Source organism: Pimephales promelas, chromosome 14, assembly GCF_988280905.1.
Source record: "Pimephales promelas chromosome 14, fPimPro1.hap1.1, whole genome shotgun sequence".
NCBI lineage: Eukaryota > Metazoa > Chordata > Actinopteri > Cypriniformes > Leuciscidae > Pimephales > Pimephales promelas.
Window position 1 is genome coordinate 12481155 of NC_142782.1, and position 24988 is coordinate 12506142.

General features: G+C 40.8%; 1 long non-coding RNA gene across 1 annotated transcript; it reads right to left on the reverse strand.

The window, feature by feature from the left end:
* Positions 1–16735: 16735 nt before the first annotated feature.
* On the reverse strand, positions 16736–21032 carry LOC148973692 (uncharacterized). The gene is made up of 4 exons (XR_016146476.1): positions 20582–21032; positions 19909–19979; positions 19310–19382; positions 16736–17856 (listed from the first exon to the last, which is right to left on the reverse strand). It is a non-coding gene; the product is annotated as an uncharacterized LOC148973692 (long non-coding RNA).
* Between the last annotated feature and the right edge of the window lie 3956 nt (positions 21033–24988).

Here is a 24988-nt window from a genome sequence, read left to right on the forward strand (position 1 = left end):
TTTGCTGACTGATTGCGCTGTGTTCATGTTAATTTGTTTTAATGAATGTTCATTAGTGTAGGCCTTCCCTTTAAAAACTCTAGAGAGTGCTGTTGTACCTAGAAGCTTGGTCTGACACGGTTTTTGCATTTAGTGTTGGCCTTTGCTTCATACCTCTCCCTACATCTTGTAACTTTTTAGTGCCAATGACTTGGAGCAACATTTGGACACCATTTTGCATCCTCATCTGCAACCATTTTTGCTCTCTCCCTCTCGTCTAAAATATCCGTTGATATCTACTCTAACTTTGGTATCTTTCTTTTCAACCTGTGTAGAAAGTGCTATCAAGTTGGGGTAAATATTTCCTGACTGAGTCGCCAGTGTCCATGTTAATTTGTTTTAAATAATGTTCATTAGTGTAGGCCTTTCCTTTAAAATCTCTAGAGGGTGCTGTTTTACCCAGAAGCTTGGTCTGACACTGCATTTAGTGTAGGCCTTTGCTTCATACCTCTCCCTACATCTTGTAACTTTAAGTGCCAATGACTTGGAGCAACATTTGGACACCATTTTGCATCCTCATCTGCAGCCATTTTTGCTCTCTCCCTCTCGTCTAAAATATCCGTTGATATCTACTCTAACTTTGGTATCTTTCTTTTCAACCTGTGTAGAAAGTGCTATCAAGTTGGGGTAAATATTTCCTGACTGAGTCGCCAGTGTCCATGTTAATTTGTTTTAATTAATTTTCATTAGTGTAGGCCTTTCCTTTAAAATCTCTAGAGGGTGCTGTTTTACCCAGAAGCTTGGTCTGACACTGCATTTAGTGTAGGCCTTTGCTTCATACCTCTCCCTACATCTTGTAACTGTAAGTGCCAATGACTTGGAACAACATTTGGACACCATTTTGCATCCTCATCTGCAGCCATTTTTGCTCTCTCCCTCTCGTCTACAATATCCGTTGATATCTACTCTAACTTTGGCATCTTTCTTTTCAACCAGTGTAGAAAGTGCTATCAAGTTGGGGTAAATATTTTCTGACTGATTCCCCTGTGTCCATATGTTTCTTTTTTTTATTCAGGTCCCTTACATTTACAAAGCCCCTTTAGATGACTACAAAGGGAAGCATTCCTGATTCTATTTAAGAATAAGTGCTTCTGTTTAGCGCAATCGTGTTGCAGCTTACACAGTGTAAACACTAGATGGTGCTGGTTTACCTTAAAGTTTGTTCTGCCGCTTCCTGTTTATGTATTTAGTGTAGGCCTTTACTTTACAAATATCTCAACCTCTATTCTAAATTCAGGGGGAATAAAGTTCATAATTGTTGTATTTGCATGAAGTGCTTTAAATGTGTGAAAAGTCAACCCATGCTGAAAAGTGCTGAGTATTTCCGAAGATGTTAACTGGGCAATCAAAACTTGATGGGCTTTACAGAAAAGCAGAGTGTCAACGACCAAGGCAAAGCCAATGGGGCATGGACACACATATATTGGGAGCTGCTGGTTAACCACATGGCTCAGTCCAGCTCTTCCCAAAAGCAGGCCACATGCTCCTCGAGTCTCTGACTGCAAAGGATCTCGTCCGGTCCTACCGAGTTTCAGGCTAGAAATTGGACAAGATTTTCAACTGCTGCTACTGTCACCCTCGGTACCCTCACAATGGCACTAACTCGTCTGTTGTATTTGGTAAGTGCTATTTGTTGGGGTAGTTTCAAGTGACCAGTGCTTCAAGAGACAACTGCCTTCTAGAACTCCAGACTGCGTTCTCCATGCAATGGTCACTTAATCACAGAGTTCAACACATTAAGATTACTTCAAATGGGAGCATTGATTGGTCCTGCGTTCATAAGTGCTTCTCTTTGGGGTAGTTTTAATGAGGAAGTGAACTACAGTCAAGACTCTTTTCTATGGAATTTCATTTTTCAATGTAAATAATATTGTCAACAGTTATACGTCTCCCATGAAGGTTTAAGTGCAAACATCTTAAAGAAACCTTTGGAAACTTTTTTTGCATCCTTTTCTGCAGCCATTTTTCGTTTCCTTGCCCTATCGACGGAATGTCTTTTGATATCTACTCTAACTTGTGCATCTTTCTTTTCAACCAAAGTAGAAAGTGCTATCAAGTTGGGGTAAATATTTGCTGACTGATTGCGCTGTGTTCATGTTAATTTGTTTTAATGAATGTTCATTAGTGTAGGCCTTCCCTTTAAAAACTCTAGAGGGTGCTGTTGTACCTAGAAGCTTGGTCTGACACGGTTTTTGCATTTAGTGTTGGCCTTTGCTTCATACCTCTCCCTACATCTTGTAACTTTTAAGTGCCAATGACTTGGAGCAACATTTGGACACCATTTTGCATCCTCATCTGCAACCATTTTTGCTCTCTCCCTCTCGTCTAAAATATCCGTTGATATCTACTCTAACTTTGGTATCTTTCTTTTCAACCTGTGTAGAAAGTGCTATCAAGTTGGGGTAAATATTTCCTGACTGAGTCGCCAGTGTCCATGTTAATTTGTTTTAATTAATTTTCATTAGTGTAGGCCTTTCCTTTAAAATCTCTAGAGGGTGCTGTTTTACCCAGAAGCTTGGTCTGACACTGCATTTAGTGTAGGCCTTTGCTTCATACCTCTCCCTACATCTTGTAACTGTAAGTGCCAATGACTTGGAGCAACATTTGGACACCATTTTGCATCCTCATCTGCAGACATTTTTGCTCTCTCCCTCTCGTCTACAAATATCCGTTGATATCTACTCTAACTTTGGCATCTTTCTTTTTAACCTGTGTAGAAAGTGCTATCAAGTTGGGGTAAATATTTCCTGACTGAGTCGCCAGTGTCCATGTTAATTTGTTTTAAATAATGTTCATTAGTGTAGGCCTTTCCTTTAAAATCTCTATCGGGTGCTGTTTTACCCAGAAGCTTGGTCTGACACTGCATTTAGTGTAGGCCTTTGCTTCATACCTCTCCCTACATCTTGTAACTTTAAGTGCCAATGACTTGGAGCAACATTTGGACACCATTTTGCATACTCATCTGCAGCCATTTTGGCTCTCTCCCTCTCGTCTACAATATCCGTTGATATCTACTCTAACTTTGGCATCTTTCTTTTCAACCAGTGTAGAAAGTGCTATCAAGTTGGGGTAAATATTTTCTGACTGATTCCCCTGTGTCCATATTTTTCTTTTTTTTATTCGGGTCCCTTACCTTTACAAAGCCCCTTTAGATGACTACAAAGGGAAGCATTCCTGATTCTATTTAAGAATAAGTGCTTCTGTTTAGCGCAATCGTGTTGCAGCTTATACAGTGTAAACACTAGATGGTGCTGGTTTACCTTAAAGTTTGTTCTGCCGCTTCCTGTTTATGTATTTAGTGTAGGCCTTTACTTTACAAATATCTCAACCTCTATTCTAAATTCAGGGGGAATAAAGTTCATAATTGTTGTATTTGCATGAAGTGCTTTAAATGTGTGAAAAGTCAACCCATGCTGAAAAGTGCTGAGTATTTCCGAAGATGTTAACTGGGCAATCAAAACTTGATGGGCTTTACAGAAAAGCAGAGTGTCAACGACCAAGGCAAAGCCAATGGGGCATGGACACACATATATTGGGAGCTGCTGGTTAACCACATGGCTCAGTCCAGCTCTTCCCAAAAGCAGGCCACATGCTCCTCGAGTCTCTGACTGCAAAGGATCTCGTCCGGTCCTACCGAGTTTCAGGCTAGAAATTGGACAAGATTTTCAACTGCTGCTACTGTCACCCTCGGTACCCTCACAATGGCACTAACTCGTCTGTTGTATTTGGTAAGTGCTATTTGTTGGGGTAGTTTCAAGTGACCAGTGCTTCAAGAGACAACTGCCTTCTAGAACTCCAGACTGCGTTCTCCATGCAATGGTCACTTAATCACAGAGTTCAACACATTAAGATTACTTCAAATGGGAGCATTGATTGGTCCTGCGTTCATAAGTGCTTCTCTTTGGGGTAGTTTTAATGAGGAAGTGAACTACAGTCAAGACTCTTTTCTATGGAATTTCATTTTTCAATGTAACTAATATTGTCAACAATTATACATCTCCCATGAAGGTTTAAGTGCAAACATCTTAAAGAAACCTTTGGAAACTTTTTTTGCATCCTTTTCTGCAGCCATTTCTCGTTTCCTTGCCCTATCGACGGAATGTCATTTGATATCTACTCTAACTTGTGCATCTTTCTTTTCAACCAAAGTAGAAAGTGCTATCAAGTTTTGGTAAATATTTGCTGACTGATTGCGCTGTGTTCATGTTAATTTGTTTTAATGAATGTTCATTAGTGTAGGCCTTCCCTTTAAAAACTCTAGAGGGTGCTGTTGTACCTAGAAGCTTGGTCTGACACGGTTTTTGCATTTAGTGTTGGCCTTTGCTTCATACCTCTCCCTACATCTTGTAACTTTTAAGTGCCAATGACTTGGAGCAACATTTGGACACCATTTTGCATCCTCATCTGCAACCATTTTTGCTCTCTCCCTCTCGTCTAAAATATCCGTTGATATCTACTCTAACTTTGGTATCTTTCTTTTCAACCTGTGTAGAAAGTGCTATCAAGTTGGGGTAAATATTTCCTGACTGAGTCGCCAGTGTCCATGTTAATTTGTTTTAATTAATGTTCATTAGTGTAGGCCTTTCCTTTAAAATCTCTAGAGGGTGCTGTTTTACCCAGAAGCTTGGTCTGACACTGCATTTAGTGTAGGCCTTTGCTTCATACCTCTCCCTACATCTTGTAACTGTAAGTGCCAATGACTTGGAGCAACATTTGGACACCATTTTGCATCCTCATCTGCAGCCATTTTTGCTCTCTCCCTCTCGTCTACAATATCCGTTGATATCTACTCTAACTTTGGCATCTTTCTTTTTAACCTGTGTAGAAAGTGCTATCAAGTTGGGGTAAATATTTCCTGACTGAGTCGCCAGTGTCCATGTTAATTTGTTTTAAATAATGTTCATTAGTGTAGGCCTTTCCTTTAAAATCTCTATCGGGTGCTGTTTTACCCAGAAGCTTGGTCTGACACTGCATTTAGTGTAGGCCTTTGCTTCATACCTCTCCCTACATCTTGTAACTTTAAGTGCCAATGACTTGGAGCAACATTTGGACACCATTTTGCATCCTCATCTGCAGCCATTTTGGCTCTCTCCCTCTCGTCTACAATATCCGTTGATATCTACTCTAACTTTGGCATCTTTCTTTTCAACCAGTGTAGAAAGTGCTATCAAGTTGGGGTAAATATTTTCTGACTGATTCCCCTGTGTCCATATTTTTCTTTTTTTTATTCGGGTCCCTTACCTTTACAAAGCCCCTTTAGATGACTACAAAGGGAAGCATTACTGATTCTATTTAAGAATAAGTGCTTCTGTTTAGCGCAATCGTGTTGCAGCTTACACAGTGTAAACACTGGATGGTGCTGGTTTACCTTAAAGTTTGTTCTGCCGCTTCCTGTTTATGTATTTAGTGTAGGCCTTTACTTTACAAATATCTCAACCTCTATTCTAAATTCAGGGGGAATAAAGTTCATAATTGTTGTATTTGCATGAAGTGCTTTAAATGTGTGAAAAGTCAACCCATGCTGAAAAGTGCTGAGTATTTCCGAAGATGTTAACTGGGCAATCAAAACTTGATGGGCTTTACAGAAAAGCAGAGTGTCAACGACCAAGGCAAAGCCAATGGGGCATGGACACACATATATTGGGAGCTGCTGGTTAACCACATGGCTCAGTCCAGCTCTTCCCAAAAGCAGGCCACATGCTCCTCGAGTCTCTGACTGCAAAGGATCTCGTCCGGTCCTACCGAGTTTCAGGCTAGAAATTGGACAAGATTTTCAACTGCTGCTACTGTCACCCTCGGTACCCTCACAATGGCACTAACTCGTCTGTTGTATTTGGTAAGTGCTATTTGTTGGGGTAGTTTCAAGTGACCAGTGCTTCAAGAGACAACTGCCTTCTAGAACTCCAGACTGCGTTCTCCATGCAATGGTCACTTAATCACAGAGTTCAACACATTAAGATTACTTCAAATGGGAGCATTGATTGGTCCTGCGTTCATAAGTACTTCTCTTTGGGGTAGTTTTAATGAGGAAGTGAACTACAGTCAAGACTCTTTTCTATGGAATTTCATTTTTCAATGTAACTAATATTGTCAACAATTATACATCTCCCATGAAGGTTTAAGTGCAAACATCTTAAAGAAACCTTTGGAAACTTTTTTTGCATCCTTTTCTGCAGCCATTTCTCGTTTCCTTGCCCTATCGACGGAATGTCATTTGATATCTACTCTAACTTGTGCATCTTTCTTTTCAACCAAAGTAGAAAGTGCTATCAAGTTTTGGTAAATATTTGCTGACTGATTGCGCTGTGTTCATGTTAATTTGTTTTAATGAATGTTCATTAGTGTAGGCCTTCCCTTTAAAAACTCTAGAGGGTGCTGTTGTACCTAGAAGCTTGGTCTGACACGGTTTTTGCATTTAGTGTTGGCCTTTGCTTCATACCTCTCCCTACATCTTGTAACTTTTAAGTGCCAATGACTTGGAGCAACATTTGGACACCATTTTGCATCCTCATCTGCAACCATTTTTGCTCTCTCCCTCTCGTCTAAAATATCCGTTGATATCTACTCTAACTTTGGTATCTTTCTTTTCAACCTGTGTAGAAAGTGCTATCAAGTTGGGGTAAATATTTCCTGACTGAGTCGCCAGTGTCCATGTTAATTTGTTTTAATTAATGTTCATTAGTGTAGGCCTTTCCTTTAAAATCTCTAGAGGGTGCTGTTTTACCCAGAAGCTTGGTCTGACACTGCATTTAGTGTAGGCCTTTGCTTCATACCTATCCCTACATCTTGTAACTGTAAGTGCCAATGACTTGGAGCAACATTTGGACACCATTTTGCATCCTCATCTGCAGCCATTTTTGCTCTCTCCCTCTCGTCTACAATATCCGTTGATATCTACTCTAACTTTGGCATCTTTCTTTTTAACCTGTGTAGAAAGTGCTATCAAGTTGGGGTAAATATTTCCTGACTGAGTCGCCAGTGTCCATGTTAATTTGTTTTAAATAATGTTCATTAGTGTAGGCCTTTCCTTTAAAATCTCTATCGGGTGCTGTTTTACCCAGAAGCTTGGTCTGACACTGCATTTAGTGTAGGCCTTTGCTTCATACCTCTCCCTACATCTTGTAACTTTAAGTGCCAATGACTTGGAGCAACATTTGGACACCATTTTGCATCCTCATCTGCAGCCATTTTGGCTCTCTCCCTCTCGTCTACAATATCCGTTGATATCTACTCTAACTTTGGCATCTTTCTTTTCAACCAGTGTAGAAAGTGCTATCAAGTTGGGGTAAATATTTGCTGACTGATTGCGCTGTGTTCATGTTAATTTGTTTTAATGAATGTTCATTAGTGTAGGCCTTCCCTTTAAAAACTCTAGAGGGTGCTGTTGTACCTAGAAGCTTGGTCTGACACGGTTTTTGCATTTAGTGTTGGCCTTTGCTTCATACCTCTCCCTACATCTTGTAACTTTTAAGTGCCAATGACTTGGAGCAACATTTGGACACCATTTTGCATCCTCATCTGCAGCCATTTTTGCTCTCTCCCTCTCGTCTACAATATCCGTTGATATCTACTCTAACTTTGGCATCTTTCTTTTTAACCTGTGTAGAAAGTGCTATCAAGTTGGGGTAAATATTTCCTGACTGAGTCGCCAGTGTCCATGTTAATTTGTTTTAAATAATGTTCATTAGTGTAAGCCTTTCCTTTAAAATCTCTAGAGAGTGCTGTTTTACCCAGAAGCTTGGTCTGACACTGCATTTAGTGTAGGCCTTTGCTTCATACCTCTCCCTACATCTTGTAACTTTAAGTGCCAATGACTTGGAGCAACATTTGGACACCATTTTGCATCCTCATCTGCAGCCATTTTGGCTCTCTCCCTCTCGTCTACAATATCCGTTGATATCTACTCTAACTTTGGCATCTTTCTTTTCAACCAGTGTAGAAAGTGCTATCAAGTTGGGGTAAATATTTTCTGACTGATTCCCCTGTGTCCATATTTTTCTTTTTTTTATTCAGGTCCCTTACATTTACAAAGCCCCTTTAGATGACTACAAAGGGAAGCATTCCTGATTCTATTTAAGAATAAGTGCTTCTGTTTAGCGCAATCGTGTTGCAGCTTACACAGTGTAAACACTAGATGGTGCTGGTTTACCTTAAAGTTTGTTCTGCCGCTTCCTGTTTATGTATTTAGTGTAGGGCTTTACTTTACAAATATCTCAATGTCTATTCTAAATTCAGGGGGAATAAAGTTCATAATTGTTGTATTTGCATGAAGTGCTTTAAATGTGTGAAAAGTCAACCCATGCTGAAAAGTGCTGAGTATTTCCGAAGATGTTAACTGGGCAATCAAAACTTGATGGGCTTTACAGAAAAGCAGAGTGTCAACGACCAAGGCAAAGCCAATGGGGCATGGACACACATATATTGGGAGCTGCTGGTTAACCACATGGCTCAGTCCAGCTCTTCCCAAAAGCAGGCCACATGCTCCTCGAGTCTCTGACTGCAAAGGATCTCGTCCGGTCCTACCGAGTTTCAGGCTAGAAATTGGACAAGATTTTCAACTGCTGCTACTGTCACCCTCGGTACCCTCACAATGGCACTAACTCGTCTGTTGTATTTGGTAAGTGCTATTTGTTGGGGTAGTTTCAAGTGACCAGTGCTTCAAGAGACAACTGCCTTCTAGAACTCCAGACTGCGTTCTCCATGCAATGGTCACTTAATCACAGAGTTCAACACATTAAGATTACTTCAAATGGGAGCATTGATTGGTCCTGCATTCATAAGTGCTTCTCTTTGGGGTAGTTTTAATGAGGAAGTGAACTACAGTCCAGACTCTTTTCTATGGAATTTCATTTTTCAATGCAACTAATATTGTCAACAATTATACGTCTCCCATGAAGGTTTAAGTGCAAACATCTTAAAGAAACCTTTGGAAACTTTTTTTGCATCCTTTTCTGCAGCCATTTTTCATTTCCTTGCCCTATCGACGGAATGTCATTTGATATCTACTCTAACTTTGGCATCTTTCTTTTTAACCTGTGTAGAAAGTGCTATCAAGTTGGGGTAAATATTTCCTGACTGAGTCGCCAGTGTCCATGTTAATTTGTTTTAAATAATGTTCATTAGTGTAGGCCTTTCCTTTAAAATCTCTATCGGATGCTGTTTTACCCAGAAGCTTGGTCTGACACTGCATTTAGTGTAGGCCTTTGCTTCATACCTCTCCCTACATCTTGTAACTTTAAGTGCCAATGACTTGGAGCAACATTTGGACACCATTTTGCATCCTCATCTGCAGCCATTTTGGCTCTCTCCCTCTCGTCTACAATATCCGTTGATATCTACTCTAACTTTGGCATCTTTCTTTTTAACCAGTGTAGAAAGTGCTATCAAGTTGGGGTAAATATTTTCTGACTGATTCCCCTGTGTCCATATTTTTCTTTTTTTTATTCGGGTCCCTTACCTTTACAAAGCCCCTTTAGATGACTACAAAGGGAAGCATTCCTGATTCTATTTAAGAATAAGTGCTTCTGTTTAGCGCAATCGTGTTGCAGCTTACACAGTGTAAACACTGGATGGTGCTGGTTTACCTTAAAGTTTGTTCTGCCGCTTCCTGTTTATGTATTTAGTGTAGGCCTTTACTTTACAAATATCTCAACCTCTATTCTAAATTCAGGGGGAATAAAGTTGATAATTGTTGTATTTGCATGAAGTGCTTTAAATCTGTGAAAAGTCAACCCATGCTGAAAAGTGCTGAGTATTTCCGAAGATGTTAACTGGGCAATCAAAACTTGATGGGCTTTACAGAAAAGCAGAGTGTCAACGACCAAGGCAAAGCCAATGGGGCATGGACACACATATATTGGGAGCTGCTGGTTAACCACATGGCTCAGTCCAGCTCTTCCCAAAAGCAGGCCACATGCTCCTCGAGTCTCTGACTGCAAAGGATCTCGTCCGGTCCTACCGAGTTTCAGGCTAGAAATTGGACAAGATTTTCAACTGCTGCTACTGTCACCCTCGGTACCCTCACAATGGCACTAACTCGTCTGTTGTATTTGGTAAGTGCTATTTGTTGGGGTAGTTTCAAGTGACCAGTGCTTCAAGAGACAACTGCCTTCTAGAACTCCAGACTGCGTTCTCCATGCAATGGTCACTTAATCACAGAGTTCAACACATTAAGATTACTTCAAATGGGAGCATTGATTGGTCCTGCGTTCATAAGTGCTTCTCTTTGGGGTAGTTTTAATGAGGAAGTGAACTACAGTCAAGACTCTTTTCTATGGAATTTCATTTTTCAATGTAACTAATATTGTCAACAATTATACGTCTCCCATGAAGGTTTAAGTGCAAACATCTTAAAGAAACCTTTGGAAACTTTTTTTGCATCCTTTTCTGCAGCCATTTTTCATTTCCTTGCCCTATCGACGGAATGTCATTTGATATCTACTCTAACTTTGGCATCTTTCTTTTTAACCTGTGTAGAAAGTGCTATCAAGTTGGGGTAAATATTTCCTGACTGAGTCGCCAGTGTCCATGTTAATTTGTTTTAAATAATGTTCATTAGTGTAGGCCTTTCCTTTAAAATCTCTATCGGATGCTGTTTTACCCAGAAGCTTGGTCTGACACTGCATTTAGTGTAGGCCTTTGCTTCATACCTCTCCCTACATCTTGTAACTTTAAGTGCCAATGACTTGGAGCAACATTTGGACACCATTTTGCATCCTCATCTGCAGCCATTTTGGCTCTCTCCCTCTCGTCTACAATATCCGTTGATATCTACTCTAACTTTGGCATCTTTCTTTTTAACCAGTGTAGAAAGTGCTATCAAGTTGGGGTAAATATTTTCTGACTGATTCCCCTGTGTCCATATTTTTCTTTTTTTTATTCGGGTCCCTTACCTTTACAAAGCCCCTTTAGATGACTACAAAGGGAAGCATTCCTGATTCTATTTAAGAATAAGTGCTTCTGTTTAGCGCAATCGTGTTGCAGCTTACACAGTGTAAACACTGGATGGTGCTGGTTTACCTTAAAGTTTGTTCTGCCGCTTCCTGTTTATGTATTTAGTGTAGGCCTTTACTTTACAAATATCTCAACCTCTATTCTAAATTCAGGGGGAATAAAGTTCATAATTGTTGTATTTGCATGAAGTGCTTTAAATCTGTGAAAAGTCAACCCATGCTGAAAAGTGCTGAGTATTTCCGAAGATGTTAACTGGGCAATCAAAACTTGATGGGCTTTACAGAAAAGCAGAGTGTCAACGACCAAGGCAAAGCCAATGGGGCATGGACACACATATATTGGGAGCTGCTGGTTAACCACATGGCTCAGTCCAGCTCTTCCCAAAAGCAGGCCACATGCTCCTCGAGTCTCTGACTGCAAAGGATCTCGTCCGGTCCTACCGAGTTTCAGGCTAGAAATTGGACAAGATTTTCAACTGCTGCTACTGTCACCCTCGGTACCCTCACAATGGCACTAACTCGTCTGTTGTATTTGGTAAGTGCTATTTGTTGGGGTAGTTTCAAGTGACCAGTGCTTCAAGAGACAACTGCCTTCTAGAACTCCAGACTGCGTTCTCCATGCAATGGTCACTTAATCACAGAGTTCAACACATTAAGATTACTTCAAATGGGAGCATTGATTGGTCCTGCGTTCATAAGTGCTTCTCTTTGGGGTAGTTTTAATGAGGAAGTGAACTACAGTCAAGACTCTTTTCTATGGAATTTCATTTTTCAATGTAACTAATATTGTCAACAATTATACGTCTCCCATGAAGGTTTAAGTGCAAACATCTTAAAGAAACCTTTGGAAACTTTTTTTGCATCCTTTTCTGCAGCCATTTTTCATTTCCTTGCCCTATCGACGGAATGTCATTTGATATCTACTCTAACTTGTGCATCTTTCTTTTCAACCAAAGTAGAAAGTGCTATCAAGTTGGGGTAAATATTTGCTGACTGATTGCGCTGTGTTCATGTTAATTTGTTTTAATGAATGTTCATTAGTGTAGGCCTTCCCTTTAAAAACTCTAGAGGGTGCTGTTGTACCTAGAAGCTTGGTCTGACATGGTTTTTGCATTTAGTGTTGGCCTTTGCTTCATACCTCTCCCTACATCTTGTAACTTTTAAGTGCCAATGACTTGGAGCAACATTTGGACACCATTTTGCATCCTCATCTGCAACCATTTTTGCTCTCTCCCTCTCGTCTAAAATATCCGTTGATATCTACTCTAACTTTGGTATCTTTCTTTTCAACCTGTGTAGAAAGTGCTATCAAGTTGGGGTAAATATTTCCTGACTGAGTCGCCAGTGTCCATGTTAATTTGTTTTAAATAATGTTTATTAGTGTAGGCCTTTCCTTTAAAATCTCTAGAGGGTGCTGTTTTACCCAGAAGCTTGGTCTGACACTGCATTTAGTGTAGGCCTTTGCTTCATACCTCTCCCTACATCTTGTAACTTTAAGTGCCAATGACTTGGAGCAACATTTGGACACCATTTTGCATCCTCATCTGCAGCCATTTTGGCTCTCTCCCTCTCGTCTACAATATCCGTTGATATCTACTCTAACTTTGGCATCTTTCTTTTCAACCAGTGTAGAAAGTGCTATCAAGTTGGGGTAAATATTTTCTGACTGATTCCCCTGTGTCCATATTTTTCTTTTTTTTATTCAGGTCCCTTACATTTACAAAGCCCCTTTAGATGACTACAAAGGGAAGCATTCCTGATTCTATTTAAGAATAAGTGCTTCTGTTTAGCATAATCGTGTTGCAGCTTACACAGTGTAAACACTAGATGGTGCTGGTTTACCTTAAAGTTTGTTCTGCCACTTCCTGTTTATGTATTTAGTGTAGGCCTTTACTTTACAAATATCTCAACGTCTATTCTAAATTCAGGGGGAATAAAGTTCATAATTGTTGTATTTGCATGAGGTGCTTTAAATGTGTGAAAAGTCAACCCATGCTGAAAAGTGCTGAGTATTTCCGAAGATGTTAACTGGGCAATCAAAACTTGATGGGCTTTACAGAAAAGCAGAGTGTCAACGACCAAGGCAAAGCCAATGGGGCATGGACACACATATATTGGGAGCTGCTGGTTAACCACATGGCTCAGTCCAGCTCTTCCCAAAAGCAGGCCACATGCTCCTCGAGTCTCTGACTGCAAAGGATCTCGTCCGGTCCTACCGAGTTTCAGGCTAGAAATTGGACAAGATTTTCAACTGCTGCTACTGTCACCCTCGGTACCCTCACAATGGCACTAACTCGTCTGTTGTATTTGGTAAGTGCTATTTGTTGGGGTAGTTTCAAGTGACCAGTGCTTCAAGAGACAACTGCCTTCTAGAACTCCAGACTGCGTTCTCCATGCAATGGTCACTTAATCACAGAGTTCAACACATTAAGATTACTTCAAATGGGAGCATTGATTGGTCCTGCGTTCATAAGTGCTTCTCTTTGGGGTAGTTTTAATGAGGAAGTGAACTACAGTCAAGACTCTTTTCTATGGAATTTCATTTTTCAATGTAACTAATATTGTCAACAATTATACGTCTCCCATGAAGGTTTAAGTGCAAACATCTTAAAGAAACCTTTGGAAACTTTTTTTGCATCCTTTTCTGCAGCCATTTTTCGTTTCCTTGCCCTATCGACGGAATGTCTTTTGATATCTACTCTAACTTGTGCATCTTTCTTTTCAACCAAAGTAGAAAGTGCTATCAAGTTGGGGTAAATATTTGCTGACTGATTGCGCTGTGTTCATGTTAATTTGTTTTAATGAATGTTCATTAGTGTAGGCCTTCCCTTTAAAAACTCTAGAGGGTGCTGTTGTACCTAGAAGCTTGGTCTGACACGGTTTTTGCATTTAGTGTAGGCCTTTGCTTCATACCTCTCCCTACATCTTGTAACTTTTAAGTGCCAATGACTTGGAGCAACATTTGGACACCATTTTGCATCCTCATCTGCAACCATTTTTGCTCTCTCCCTCTCGTCTAAAATATCCATTGATATCTACTCTAACTTTGGTATCTTTCTTTTCAACCTGTGTAGAAAGTGCTATCAAGTTGGGGTAAATATTTCCTGACTGAGTCGCCAGTGTCCATGTTAATTTGTTTTAATTAATTTTCATTAGTGTAGGCCTTTCCTTTAAAATCTCTAGAGGGTGCTGTTTTACCCAGAAGCTTGGTCTGACACTGCATTTAGTGTAGGCCTTTGCTTCATACCTCTCCCTACATCTTGTAACTGTAAGTGCCAATGACTTGGAACAACATTTGGACACCATTTTGCATCCTCATCTGCAGCCATTTTGGCTCTCTCCCTCTCGTCTACAATATCCGTTGATATCTACTCTAACTTTGGCATCTTTCTTTTCAACCAGTGTAGAAAGTGCTATCAAGTTGGGGTAAATATTTTCTGACTGATTCCCCTGTGTCCATATTTTTCTTTTTTTTATTCAGGTCCCTTACATTTACAAAGCCCCTTTAGATGACTACAAAGGGAAGCATTCCTGATTCTATTTAAGAATAAGTGCTTCTGTTTAGCGTAATCGTGTTGCAGCTTACACAGTGTAAACACTAGATGGTGCTGGTTTACCTTAAAGTTTGTTCTGCCACTTCCTGTTTATGTATTTAGTGTAGGCCTTTACTTTACAAATATCTCAACGTCTATTTTAAATTCAGGGGGAATAAAGTTCATAATTGTTGTATTTGCATGAAGTGCTTTAAATGTGTGAAAAGTCAACCCATGCTGAAAAGTGCTGAGTATTTCCGAAGATGTTAACTGGGCAATCAAAACTTGATGGGCTTTACAGAAAAGCAGAGTGTCAACGACCAAGGCAAAGCCAATGGGGCATGGACACACATATATTGGGAGCTGCTGGTTAACCACATGGCTCAGTCCAGCTCTTCCCAAAAGCAGGCCACATGCTCCTCGAGTCTCTGACTGCAAAGGATCTCGTCCGGTCCTACCGAGTTTCAGGCTAGAAATTGGACAAGATTTTCAACTGCTGCTACTGTCACCCTCGGTACCCTCACAATGGCACTAACTCGTCTGTTGTATTTGGTAAGTGCTATTTGTTGGGGTAGTTTCAAGTGACCAGTGCTTCAAGAGACAACTGCCTTCTAGAACTCCAGACTGCGTTCTCCATGCAATGGTCACTTAATCACAGAGTTCAACACATTAAAATTACTTCGAATGGGAGCATTGATTGGTCCTGCGTTCATAAGTGCTTCTCTTTGGGGTAGTTTTAATGAGGAAGTGAACTACAGTCAAGACTCTTTTCTATGGAATTTCATTTTTCAATGTAACTAATATTGTCAACAGTTATACGTCTCCCATGAAGGTTTAAGTGCAAACATCTTAAAGAAACCTTTGGAAACTTTTTTTGCATCCTTTTCTGCAGCCATTTTTCGTTTCCTTGCCCTATCGACGGAATGTCATTTGATATCTACTCTAACTTGTGCATCTTTCTTTTCAACCAAAGTAGAAAGTGCTATCAAGTTGGGGTAAATATTTGCTGACTGATTGCGCTGTGTTCATGTTAATTTGTTTTAATGAATGTTCATTAGTGTAGGCCTTCCCTTTAAAAACTCTAGAGAGTGCTGTTGTACCTAGAAGCTTGGTCTGACACGGTTTTTGCATTTAGTGTTGGCCTTTGCTTCATACCTCTCCCTACATCTTGTAACTTTTAAGTGCCAATGACTTGGAGCAACATTTGGACACCATTTTGCATCCTCATCTGCAACCATTTTTGCTCCCTCCCTCTCGTCTAAAATATCCGTTGATATCTACTCTAACTTTGGTATCTTTCTTTTCAACCTGTGTAGAAAGTGCTATCAAGTTGGGGTAAATATTTCCTGACTGAGTCGCCAGTGTCCATGTTAATTTGTTTTAATTAATGTTCATTAGTGTAGGCCTTTCCTTTAAAATCTCTAGAGGGTGCTGTTTTACCCAGAAGCTTGGTCTGACACTGCATTTAGTGTAGGCCTTTGCTTCATACCTCTCCCTACATCTTGTAACTGTAAGTGCCAATGACTTGGAGCAACATTTGGACACCATTTTGCATCCTCATCTGCAGCCATTTTTGCTCTCTCCCTCTCGTCTACAATATCCGTTGATATCTACTCTAACTTTGGCATCTTTCTTTTCAACCAGTGTAGAAAGTGCTATCAAGTTGGGGTAAATATTTTCTGACTGATTCCCCTGTGTCCATATTTTTCTTTTTTTTATTCGGGTCCCTTACCTTTACAAAGCCCCTTTAGATGACTACAAAGGGAAGCATTCCTGATTCTATTTAAGAATAAGTGCTTCTGTTTAGCGCAATCGTGTTGCAGCTTACACAGTGTAAACACTAGATGGTGCTGGTTTACCTTAAAGTTTGTTCTGCCGCTTCCTGTTTATGTATTTAGTGTAGGCCTTTACTTTACAAATATCTCAACCTCTATTCTAAATTCAGGGGGAATAAAGTTCATAATTGTTGTATTTGCATGAAGTGCTTTAAATGTGTGAAAAGTCAACCCATGCTGAAAAGTGCTGAGTATTTCCGAAGATGTTAACTGGGCAATCAAAACTTGATGGGCTTTACAGAAAAGCAGAGTGTCAACGACCAAGGCAAAGCCAATGGGGCATGGACACACATATATTGGGAGCTGCTGGTTAACCACATGGCTCAGTCCAGCTCTTCCCAAAAGCAGGCCACATGCTCCTCGAGTCTCTGCCCAGCAAACAAGCTTCTTTGGGGCCCGAATGGGGCCCTTGCGGGCAGCCCACTGCGGGCCCAGATACCGGCGTGAAATGCGGGGCACGTGTGGGCCCCACACTTCGGGACCCAGGTGGGGCCCCAGTGGGACAGCCCACAAGTGTGGGCTGACTGTGGGCAGGCCCACAGTAAGTAGAGTGGACCCCATTGGGGCCAGTTGTGGGCCCACGGTAAACCCTTATAGGGGCCCATGTGGGGCCATTGCGGGCAGCCCACTGTGGGCCCAGATACCGGCGTGAAATGCGGGGCACGTGTGGGCCCCACACTTTGGGACCCAGGTGGGGCCCCAGTGGGACAGCCCACAAGTGTGGGCTGACTGTGGGCAGGCCCACAGTAAGTAGAGTGGACCCCATTGGGGCCAGTTGTGGGCCCACGACAAACCCTTATAGGGGCCCATGTGGGGCCATTGTGGGCAGCCCACTGTGGGCCCAGATACCGGCGTGAAATGCGGGGCACGTGTGGGCCCCACACTTCGGGACCCAGGTGGGGCCCCAGTGGGACAGCCCAAAAGTGTGGGCTGACTATGGGCAGGCCCACGGTAAGTAGAGTGGGCCCCCATTGGGGCCAGTTGTGGGCCCACAGTGGGCTGCCTGCAATGGCCCCAAATGGGCCCCTATAAGGGTTTGCTGTGGGCCCACAACTGGCTCCAATCGGGGCCCACTCTACTTACCGTGGGCCAGCCCAAAGTGTGGGCTGACTTTGGGCTGGCCCACACAAATTATAGCAGGCTGGATGTGGGCACACTGTGGGTGCAGTTGCAAAGTTTGAGCACACAGAGTAGGTACACCCATATTACTATATGCAGTACAATTGGACTTGTTAGCAGCAATAAATCGAGGGTCATGTTTTTTCCCCAAATAATTTATTTATATTTAATAATAATTATAATTAATGATAATACAGTTTAAAACAGCAATAATCACAGAAAACAGGGGATTGAAAATTAAAAATCAATCCTCAGGGGCAACAGTAGTTCTGGCCCTTCCTTGCCTTCCCCCATCTCTGTCCCAGGGATTACGGAGCCATGTCTTCATATTGGCTTCCACCTCACATGCAGTGGCTTGACTGCTTTTTGTCACAGCATCTAAATGAGAAAGGAACAATTGAAATACAAATGTTAAAAACAAAATGAGGGTTGTACTGTTGAAACATTTCAACCTAAGAAAGTTTTCAACCTGCACTTTGAATGAGGAAACGTCTTCTGATTGTTCCAGGTGCTATTTATAAATGCTCAACTAAGAGAATGACTGAATAGGTCAATGAGAGAGCTGCGGTTTATAATAACATTTAGTTGTAAGTCATTTTGGTTGGTTAATGATGAACTAAGCTTTTACAAAATATTCATAAATGATTAGCAAGTGATATACTAACATTTTATGTATGTTTTGTCAATTCTGTTACAAGTCATTTACAAGTCATTAGTAAATGATTAAATGATTTTTTATGAAACATGATTATGCGTTTCATAAATGTTTATAAGTGATGTAAATTATTGTATGTTTTGTAGATTCAGTTATAAATAATTTACAATTGTTTAATAAAGGTTTTTATTTTCTCCCTACTTATTAAAATTTAAATTTAAAATTACAAACAACCACCAGCCTGAAAAACATGTTGTATGAAGACTGTTTAAAATACCCCTCCTAATCCTCACAGAATTTGCAAGACAGAACTGATAACACCTGGGCTTATCGATACTGCGGTCTTCCTTAAAAAAAGCTTGTAATTATTTTTTTTGTACTCGTAATGATTTGTCATTACAAGTGTACAGCTATGTGAGTGGTGTTATTAAGAGTGACCACGGTGAATATATATGAAAGATATTAATAAAAATGATGTTAATTCAGCCAGTGCACATACCTCTATTTGCTTCCTGTTTTCAGGCGAAGCCCACAGTAGTCGATTGTCGAGTTCACGCGCGCGATCATAAGTGAATATCATCTTAAACCTCTGTGTGTTCAACATCTGATTCGGATGAACTATCCATTTGAGCTGATATTCTCAGAACACCACACAGTGGTAGGTTTGAGACGATATAAATGAACTCGCGTGTGAGATCGACAATCGACTACTGTGGGCTTCGACAGAAAACAGGAAGCAGAGGTATGTGCGCTGGCTGAATTATCATTTTTATTAATATCTTTCATATCTACTGCAGTCAGATTGACCGTGGTCACTCTTAATAACACCACTCACATGGCTGTACACTCGTAATGACAAATTAAGGATGTTAAGAGGCTAAAAGCAGGTTTAGACCATGCCCCATTGAAGTCAGCAGGGTGCGAATTTTAAAAAGATGATAACACAGTGTAGGCAACACCGATTTTTGTCTGTACTGACAGCACTCCAAATGTACAAAAAAATTAGCTCAATGTTAAAATTGACCGGAGTTGTCCTTTAATTTGGCCCCAGGGCCCGTTTAATGTTTAATACCGGGTTTTGGTTACTATCCCAACGTATGGGTGAGTTCATATGGATGAAGGTCTGTTGTGTTCGGTCTCTTGGTTTGTGGTAGTGGCAGCTATTGTGAAACTCACCTTTGTCATGTACTGGGTGTGGATGGCATCAAGATCTGGTCCTGAAGAATCACAGGGTCAAATGATATCTCATCTGGTAACAAGAGCATAGTAACTTTAGAAACTCCAATGATATCTTTACCCCCTGATATTGCATTGTGGATATAAATTCAAACATTTAAAGGCTAAGAATATGAGCCATGAGTAAACTGGCCAGATATCTGTGAAAAATAACTTGCGTGCCTAAAGTTGCTGACCCCCTGAATTCAGCATTTAAAAGTTAAAAGAACTTTAGTATTTATCATTAAAAAAACACATGAAAATAAATAAATACCTTAGCGCTGGACAGTATGGTGTCTCATTGGCCAACATAATTAAAAACACACCTAGAGAATATACCAATGACCATGATATCCTGTTATCATAATAGTTAAATTAATTATTATAACTTATGACCATTATAACATTATATTATTTTGCCAGCTATTATTTAGCCTACAGGCTTCTCAAGGACAATATCACTGAAAAAAAACTGGGGTTAATGAGTGTGAGACTTCATTAAAAAGCATAAATCCTACAGACCCCAAACTTTTGAACAGTATGTTTGAAGTTTTGCTTACTAGTCGAGTTCATAGCCGTGGAGGTTGTCTTGGGACAGGGCTGTAGCAGGACATCATGATGATTTTCTAGACTAGAATATAACATGCAATGTGTCACAGAGCCAACAATGTTACATATAGGATTTGCAATAGAACAAAGGGTTTATTACAATGAATCAAGCTAGAGATGCAATGCAGAAAAGAGAAAAATAATATAAAATCTTAACGTAATGTATTGTGTAATAAATGTATGAAATTATTATCATGAAACAATAATTCCCCCTTTGTTGTGGAGGTTTTTTTTCTGTCCCTTCTGAAATCACTTTTATTATCAATCTTTGTAAGTGACGTCACTGATCAACAGTACGTTACAGTGTGAATTCTTTCAGGCTAGCTAGCAATTAGCTAATTTCCAATAACCCATTGACAAATTACCAGCAAAACAAAACTATCAAAAACTGTTATCAACACAAAGATGTGGATAAAACCCCAAACTTATGTAAAACAAGAGCTAACGTTAACTTAACTTAACGTTACCTATTCTGAAAACAGTTGAGATGCTAACGGACTTTTTCGAAGACTCAAAACCTTTTCTACAAAGTAAATATTCAACAGAAGCGTATCAATTATACGTAAGAAAGGTGTTAGGAACGTTTGTATGTATTATTTGTCTGATTTTGTTAACTAAACTTACCTGAAAGCAGTGGAAAAACAGAGAGACGCTATTTTTTGCTGTTTGTCAGTTGAAGAGGTTTCCTCGTTTCCATGGTTTCCATCTGCTCGCGTGCGCTCCTGTCTTTGAACCGGACAACTTTGAATGCGACTCGCACGCGCGTTGAAACCATAACAATTCAAAAGGCACGCAGCATTTAAACATCTAGAATTATAACATGTAACAATTTAAAATATCATTCATTTTATATCATGAATTTAAAAATCATTATGTAGTTCTATGACCCATGTAATATTATTTTTTTCATTAGAATATGAAAGCACTAAAATGCTATATAAATGAAAGTTGGTAATGAAATTACGCCCAGTGACGTCGCAGTTTCGTTTGTGTCTGATTGGGCTCAGTCGTTACATCAGTGATGTAGGCCTATTTATTAGTATCAATAATATATAATTTTATTATGATAAAATGCATCACTGATGAATACCAAAACAAATCAGTAAACCATTGTATTGTTTTTATTGTGACAAATAAGTTAATTTTATTTAATAAATATGGAAACACTTTCTGTGCAGTCCATACTTATAATGATTTATAGCACCATTTATACTTATTTATGAGCAATATTACTATTGTATAAATATATTCATAAAGACTCATTAAGACCTACTGCATTACAATATATAGTTACATCTATATTTTTGTATAATTCCTTATAAGTCAAAAATTTGTTTTTAAATGCACATGCTCATAATCCATTATATGCAGTTTTAGTTAATTATGGACTGACATTTCACAGGATCGTTAAATAGTTTGATTAAGCTTCTAATATTAAACCTTCTAATGTTAAAACATTTGACTGTTAAACAACTTAACTTTGCATGGGCTAACTGCCTCGGGCCCCATGTGGGTTTTCTGTGGGCAAACCCACAGTGGGTTGCCAACAGTAAACCCTCATGGGGGCCCAAATGGGCAAAACTGCTATGGGCCCCGCATAGGCTTACCCACTGGGGGCCCTTGAGGGGTTTCTGTGGGCAAACCCACAGTGGGTTGCCCACAGTAAACCATCATGGGGGCCCAAATGGGCAAAACTGCTATGGGCCCCGCATGGGCTAACCCACTGGGGGCCCGTGTGGGTTTTCTGTGGGCAAACCCACAGTGGGTTACCCACAGTAAACCCTCATGGGGGCTCAAATGGGCAAATCTGCTATGGGCCCCGCATGGGCTTACCCACTGGGGGCCCTTGAGGGGTTTCTGTGGGCAAACCCACAGTGGGTTGCCCACAGTAAACCATCATGGGGGCCCAAATGGGCAAAACTGCTATGGGCCCCGCATGGGCTAACCCACTGGGGGCCCGTGTGGGTTTTCTGTGGGCAAACCCACAGTGGGTTACCCACAGTAAACCCTCATGGGGGCCCAAATGGGCAAAACTGCTATGGGCCCCGCATGGGCTAACCCACTGGGGGCCCGTGTGGGTTTTCTGTGGGCAAACCCACAGTGGGTTGCCCACAGTAAACCCTCATGGGGGCCCAAATGGGCAAAACTGCTATGGGCCCCGCATGGGCTAACCCACTGGGGGCCCGTGTGGGTTTTCTGTGGGCAAACCCACAGTGGGTTGCCCACAGTAAACCCTCATGGGGGCCCAAATGGGCAAAACTGCTATGGGCCCCGCATGGGCTAACCCACTGGGGGCCCGTGTGGGTTTTCTGTGGGCAAACCCACAGTGGGTTGCCCACAGTAAACCCTCATGGGGGCCCAAATGGGCAAAACTGCTATGGGCCCCACATGGGCTAACCCACTAGGGGCCCTTGAGGGGTTTCTGTGGGAAAGCCCACTGTGGGCTTGCCCTCAGCAAGCCCACATGGGGCCCCAAAGGGTTTGCCCTTGCCCACACTGTCCCACAGAAAACCCACACTTACCCACAGTGGGCCCGCACTGGCATGTTTGCTGGGTGACTGCAAAGGATCTCGTCCGGTCCTACCGAGTTTCAGGCTAGAAATTGGACAAGATTTTCAACTGCTGCTACTGTCACCCTCGGTACCCTCACAATGGCACTAACTCGTCTGTTGTATTTGGTAAGTGCTATTTGTTGGGGTAGTTTCAAGTGACCAGTGCTTCAAGAGACAACTGCCTTCTAGAACTCCAGACTGCGTTCTCCATGCAATGGTCACTTAATCACAGAGTTCAACACATTAAGATTACTTCAAATGGGAGCATTGATTGGTCCTGCGTTCATAAGTGCTTCTCTTTGGGGTAGTTTTAATGAGGAAGTGAACTACAGTCAAGACTCTTTTCTATGGAATTTCATTTTTCAATGTAACTAATATTGTCAACAATTATACATCTCCCATGAAGGTTTAAGTGCAAACATCTTAAAGAAACCTTTGGAAACTTTTTTTGCATCCTTTTCTGCAGCCATTTCTCGTTTCCTTGCCCTATCGACGGAATGTCATTTGATATCTACTCTAACTTGTGCATCTTTCTTTTCAACCAAAGTAGAAAGTGCTATCAAGTTTTGGTAAATATTTGCTGACTGATTGCGCTGTGTTCATGTTAATTTGTTTTAATGAATGTTCATTAGTGTAGGCCTTCCCTTTAAAAACTCTAGAGGGTGCTGTTGTACCTAGAAGCTTGGTCTGACACGGTTTTTGCATTTAGTGTTGGCCTTTGCTTCATACCTCTCCCTACATCTTGTAACTTTTAAGTGCCAATGACTTGGAGCAACATTTGGACACCATTTTGCATCCTCATCTGCAACCATTTTTGCTCTCTCCCTCTCGTCTAAAATATCCGTTGATATCTACTCTAACTTTGGTATCTTTCTTTTCAACCTGTGTAGAAAGTGCTATCAAGTTGGGGTAAATATTTCCTGACTGAGTCGCCAGTGTCCATGTTAATTTGTTTTAATTAATGTTAATTAGTGTAGGCCTTTCCTTTAAAATCTTTAGAGGGTGCTGTTTTACCCAAAAGCTTGGTCTGACACTGCATTTAGTGTAGGCCTTTGCTTCATACCTCTCCCTACATCTTGTAACTGTAAGTGCCAATGACTTGGAGCAACATTTGGACACCATTTTGCATCCTCATCTGGAGCCATTTTTGCTCTCTCCCTCTCGTCTACAATATCCGTTGATATCTACTCTAACTTTGGCATCTTTCTTTTTAACCTGTGTAGAAAGTGCTATCAAGTTGGGGTAAATATTTCCTGACTGAGTCGCCAGTGTCCATGTTAATTTGTTTTAAATAATGTTCATTAGTGTAGGCCTTTCCTTTAAAATCTCTATCGGGTGCTGTTTTACCCAGAAGCTTGGTCTGACACTGCATTTAGTGTAGGCCTTTGCTTCATACCTCTCCCTACATCTTGTAACTTTAAGTGCCAATGACTTGGAGCAACATTTGGACACCATTTTGCATCCTCATCTGCAGCCATTTTTGCTCTCTCCCTCTCGTCTACAATATCCGTTGATATCTACTCTAACTTTGGCATCTTTCTTTTTAACCTGTGTAGAAAGTGCTATCAAGTTGGGGTAAATATTTCCTGACTGAGTCGCCAGTGTCCATGTTAATTTGTTTTAAATAATGTTCATTAGTGTAGGCCTTTCCTTTAAAATCTCTATCGGGTGCTGTTTTACCCAGAAGCTTGGTCTGACACTGCATTTAGTGTAGGCCTTTGCTTCATACCTCTCCCTACATCTTGTAACTTTAAGTGCCAATGACTTGGACCAACATTTGGACACCATTTTGCATCCTCATCTGCAGCCATTTTGGCTCTCTCCCTCTCGTCTACAATATCCGTTGATATCTACTCTAACTTTGGCATCTTTCTTTTCAACCAGTGTAGAAAGTGCTATCAAGTTGGGGTAAATATTTTCTGACTGATTCCCCTGTGTCCATATTTTTCTTTTTTTTATTCGGGTCCCTTACCTTTACAAAGCCCCTTTAGATGACTACAAAGGGAAGCATTCCTGATTCTATTTAAGAATAAGTGCTTCTGTTTAGCGCAATCGTGTTGCGGCTTACACAGTGTAAACACTAGATGGTGCTGGTTTACCTTAAAGTTTGTTCTGCCGCTTCCTGTTTATGTATTTAGTGTAGGCCTTTACTTTACAAATATCTCAACCTCTATTCTAAATTCAGGGGGAATAAAGTTCATAATTGTTGTATTTGCATGAAGTGCTTTAAATGTGTGAAAAGTCAACCCATGCTGAAAAGTGCTGAGTATTTCCGAAGATGTTAACTGGGCAATCAAAACTTGATGGGCTTTACATAAAAGCAGAGTGTCAACGACCAAGGCAAAGCCAATGGGGCATGGACACACATATATTGGGAGCTGCTGGTTAACCACATGGCTCAGTCCAGCTCTTCCCAAAAGAAGGCCACATGCTCCTCGAGTCTCTGACTGCAAAGGATCTCGTCCGGTCCTACCGAGTT